General features: G+C 43.3%; 1 long non-coding RNA gene across 1 annotated transcript; it reads right to left on the bottom strand.

The window, feature by feature from the left end:
* Positions 1-829: 829 nt before the first annotated feature.
* LOC135485729 (uncharacterized) lies at positions 830-3,219 on the bottom strand. Its single transcript, XR_010446614.1, has 3 exons — positions 3,050-3,219; positions 1,812-1,877; positions 830-1,406 (listed from the first exon to the last, which is right to left on the bottom strand). It is a non-coding gene; the product is annotated as an uncharacterized LOC135485729 (long non-coding RNA).
* Positions 3,220-5,347: the final 2,128 nt, after the last annotated feature.

The following is a 5,347-nucleotide window of genomic DNA, read 5'->3' as shown; positions in this document are numbered from 1 at the left end:
CCTGTCTGTATTTCAGTCCACAGTGTCTGTTTATAGTACTTACCTTCCCTCAAAATAATGTAATGAAATACAGTTATTACGGAACGATTTAGTTCTCTAAATTCGTGCTGCGTGCAGTGACCGTGCAGAGCGTGTGAACGACTACCACTACATCTGACGGTAGCCAGCGGAACCAGGTACGCGCAGATTCCGCGGATTTCCGCGGAATCCGCGTTTTATAACAGCCGCATTATAAAGCCCCGCCTCCGATTTTATGCTACCTGCTGTGAATCCTAGCAACGTTTTCTCAACATGCTGTGTATACAATGTATAGGCACGCGCAATGTCTAGAGCACACAACAGACTTCACTGGCTGGAGAAAACTGTTTTGGGCATATGGCACACATGCCATCCAAAAACCGGGGCTCCATACGCCTTAGATTTACATGAGGGTCATAGCCAGATGTAGAATGGGGTCAGACAAATCATAACGGGACCATTGTCACCTGAGGTACCCAGAAGTATTAGGGTAGCAGGAAGGGTTGGGCGTTTGTGGTTTCTGAGTCTGAGGGGGTTGGTGTCTGTTGACTGTGCTTTAAGAGAGACTAGGCATGGCGCCAGTCTCTCTTAAAGCACAGTCAACAGGCATTTGGTCTCAGTATTTGGGTTTTGATTGCCATGACTGTACCCCTGTAAAAGTCAGAGGAGGAGAAGTTTGGAATGATGAAAGCATTGAAGAAGAAGAAATGTTATTATATATTGAGGAAAGCAAAATTTATTATGAGACAAGAAGGCAGTGTCCTGACTTGATTATTTTGAAAATGGCAGTCTGAACACATTAAAAGGTGGAACATGGCATTTTATCGACTTTGAAGTGTTCCGCAGTTAAAGGGAGACTATAGGCAGCAGCTAGGTAGGCAAGATAAAGTCATACAAATTTGCCAATAGGGGTCAGTCATATCTCTAGGCATGGCGCCAGTCTCTCTTAAAGCACAGTCAACAGGCATTTGGTCTTAGTATTTGGGTACAGAATCAAGGCAGCTCAGAGAGCAATGATTGAACGATGCTGTGGACAAGTCCAAGGAGACTGCATCAGTCACGACCAACTTCTCATCAGAAAGCGTCACCACCAGCATATTCAATGTTCAGTTCCAACCTGTACCAGTCCAATGCACGCCTGTCATGGTCAGCAGTGGTCAGCTTAGCGCGATATGGAACATTCTTCCGAAACTCAAGCGAGGGAAGTCTGCTCATTAGCCTATCTCGCGCACTGCTCCTTCTTGTCAAACATCGTAGTGAAATCGTGGTACAGTGTGGCGTCCTCGAGGATTGCAGCTGGTCGGACAGACGTGAGGTGGAATGTGGGCGGCTGCACTTCTTCGTTGATGTGCGATGGCAGATAGCACAGTTGTTGCGTTGCATGACAGCTGAAAGTGAATGTGATATCATAGAACTGAGGCGTTTGCAATGAGACTATAGGTGAAGTAGAAGCAAGGAGTGAAATGGGCCATCTTCCAGTGACTAATATACAGAGTAAGGGCACTGGGTGTTGTTAGATTCAGCATTGAATGTATTCCTCGTACAAGCGTGAATAGTGTGGACATACAGTGAGAGGTGAGAGACCCCTATTGACTACTTCTTGTAACTTTATCTTGGATATTATATTAGTATTGAACTTCTAGCCATGGATTATGAAGAAATTGAAGTTGTAGGCATGGAATATGAAAAATTATTCAACGTTGAAAGACATTATTCCATGAGGCTTTGCCGTGATCGCAAAGGACGCGACGCGATTGGTTCACATGCTAATGAGGTATGATAATGATAATTACCTCTATAATGCTACTTGGATAGCGACTGTGTCGTTGATTGCAACAGTGGTCTATGTCAATGTGTGCCTGTAATGTCAATGAAGTATGATGAGGTGATGACGATAGTGCAATTGACTAGGTGGCGCATTTTAGAATCAGCAGTGAGCACTGTGTGTAACATGGTGGAGGCAGCGGAGATAATAACTGTGCCGAAAGTATTGTTATAGGGCCTTCCCTAGGCCCATGGGGTTAAATTTACAATCCACGATTGAAAAGATGTAGTTTGATCGCATTCAACTATAAATCCATTGAACAGTTGTGTTCCTTGGCTTTAGTCAACCGATGACCTTTTGTTGGGCCATGATCGGGGATTGTAAACTGTAAATATACTATGGACTGGGAGACGGGGGAAACACAAGTGAAATAGACCAAAACAAGTGATTTTGGGGCTTTGGTTTAGACGCATGCCCCACATGCGCCATGCGGGATTATGCGGGATTATACGGTTCATGTGAACTTGTTGACATCTACATGATCTAGTGCCGTTATTGGTCATGGTACATGGTAGGCCTAATCATCATGGCAATATGTTTCAGGAAAAGCTCGGAGTAAAATGAACTGCCGATGAATAATGATGTTGTTCATGTTTACCATGTTTACTATACATAGCCATAAAGTATGCACTGGCCAATACACTTTCTGCACGTCGTCATGGTCATGTTACATGTACGTGATACCTTGCATATTTTGTTTTTTGAATGTGCATGTTTTTTGGGCAAAATCACTTGTACCAACACTAATGAATAATGTCTTCTTATCCCTATGACTCCATACACAGTGAGGGCATTGTCCCATTCTCATCAAATGGTAACTTATTGTACCGTATTAGGGTGGAAGTTGGGGAGCAGATACCTACCGCTGCACGCCTGTCATAATCAGCAGTGATGAGCTTAGCGCGATATGGAACATTCTTCAGAAACTCAAGCGAGGGAAGTCTGCTCATTAGCATATCTCGCGCACTGCTCCTTATTGTCAAACATCGTAGTGAAATCGTAATGGAAAACGTCTGGCTTTGCGCCAGACGTTGAGACTAATAAGTGAAGAACTAGTAGGTAAAGAACTTCTACTTGCGCGAGACTGCTCTGATAAAATTATCATTGCAGAGACTACGGTGACGTACACATATATTTTTTACAATCAAAAATGCCCTCAAAAGACGACATGGAATGATTATTTTATTGATATTTCCTACTATATACCTTCCAATTATCACTTTATACAAATAGATCGGCGTTAGGTCGCATGCTTTTCTTTCCTGGTGACACTATAAAGCAAAATAGTTGCAACCCCGTAAATGCGCTATAAGTCCAATAATAAGTGACGGTGACCCGTTATAAATGTTTCGCCAGCTTCGCTTTTTTGCCGCTACGCGGCGCGTTGGGCCCTTGCGTCAAGAATCAAGGAGACAGATTCAGCAAACAGCAATTTAGCAGGTCTTTAAGCTCCAAATGTTGAGTAGAATAGAACTGATTACAGGATTTTGACGGCTTGCGTGTTTTCCACCATGCATGCATTCAGTCCGGGAAAAGGGTGACCAAATTCCGGATGCTGTTGGTGAGCATGACATGGACCTACTTTGTTCAACGGAAACGTGGGTGACATCACTAGAAAAGGACATGCTTTATTTGAAGTTACTCACCCCTCCAGGATACAAATTTGTGCATTTCCCACGCCCTAATAACGCTGGATGGTGGTGTGGGAATACTGCACAAGGAGTCACTGGTAGTGTCAAAACAGGCTTTACGTCTGAGTATGGACAGTTTCGAAGCATGTAGTATCAACTTTGACTTAGGGTCACATGTCCTGTGCGTGGCGATAGCATATAGGCCCCCTCCTCGGAAGAACAAGTTGAACACTGCTCACTTTTTCTCAGAATTCTCACCATGGCTCCTGGATCTCACGTCATGTGCGGGCGACTTACTTCTGGTTGGAGATGTAAACTTTCATCTCGACATCCCAGATGAACTGGACACCCGCCGCTTCAGTGAACTTGTAATCCGTAGTAAAGTTGTTATCTTTACCTGGGATGTTATATTTATAAATATGTTTAGTCTCTGGCCAGTCCAGAGTATTTCTGTATATTTCTGTATATTTCTGTATATTTCTGTATAGGCCTATGTAGGGAATCTTGAATGTTACGACCTGGTGTTATGTAACTCTTTGTATCTCTTTGACGCCCAGTGTTCGGCAGTGCCATACAGACCGGTGTGCAAGGGATAGTAGTCCTAGGGCTGATAGTCCGTGTAACAATAGCCCGCACTGCTAAATGTTTTGGTTAGGGTTAGCGGTACAATAGATCATGCTGCTTAATTGATCAAATACAATGCTACCGGACTATGACCCCAGGGGGACTATATCCGCTGTCACACCGGTCAAGGAATAACAACACCTTCATATATTATATCGTCTCTATTTCGTTCACCACCGTATTGAAGAACTCGGAGTTACTGCCAGCTAGGGGTAACATCTTTTGGGGGCTCAGCCGGGCCAATGTGTGTGTGAACAGTGTTTTAATTCATGAATTCATGACATTTCTCCATTTTGAGACAGTGCAGTGAAATTTTGAATCGGACTGATTCTTCCGTTGAATTTCTGAGTAGTGGATCCGAATGCAGTGTTTGTATGCCGCTGAAGTTGTGGTGCTGTCTCGCTAGACGTATTTCGAACGTTGTTCGTGGTATTCGTGTAAATATGGCAAGCTGCCATATTGGAAGGAGCGCCAGTTTCTTGCATGCAATACGAGCAGTTTTTTAGCCGGTATGTGTTCGTGCCAGTGGGCCCACAAACTTTGTTTCGTGAACGATGGGTGTGGTCGTGTAATGTTTGCACGACGTGTACCTTCCGCTTGATTGACTGCGCAGTGGACTATAGACGTTTGTTGATTGACGATTTTGACTTGTGACCGAGGACAAGCACTCATTGACTTGACATTTTACTCTAACTTCATTTTGACTTTAACCCTGAGTTATCATTAACTTTTGTGACCGTATATCGTTTTATGATATGATTTGACATGATATTGAGGGATCATTTCATTTCATATCATTTTTGACTTGTTTTTGTTGAGTTGGTCTAGGCTTATTGGTAGAGTATGACAAAATACCCCGACCGGTACCTTTAACTGGTGGTTGTCCCCTATTGATATCAGACAACGGATGAACCAACTCTTGGTCAACATATTCATCCTCCAATGGAGGCATCTGGTCAACACGACGAACATTCTCCATGTCCACATATTCTATTTCTCCTGCATCTTGACCATCAGTACTCACGGTGCTGCTTAACGCATCTACTATCTGCTGACGATCACCTGGATGCAATTGTTTTAACATCGCCGTTATGTCGTGAAACATAGTAATTCTGTCACTATGTGACTCTTCTTTGCCTCCCTCGGCCATAATAGAAGAAATTATAACTATACGTAGACAAAGTTCTAGAACATATGTAAATATACTGCAATAATAGTCTGATGAGCTAGAAACGAACAATCTGAAAAT

Source organism: Lineus longissimus, chromosome 3 (genome assembly GCF_910592395.1).
Source record: "Lineus longissimus chromosome 3, tnLinLong1.2, whole genome shotgun sequence".
NCBI lineage: Eukaryota > Metazoa > Nemertea > Pilidiophora > Heteronemertea > Lineidae > Lineus > Lineus longissimus.
The sequence above is the reverse complement of the archived record's forward strand: the minus strand, read 5'-3'. Positions and strand labels throughout refer to the sequence as shown.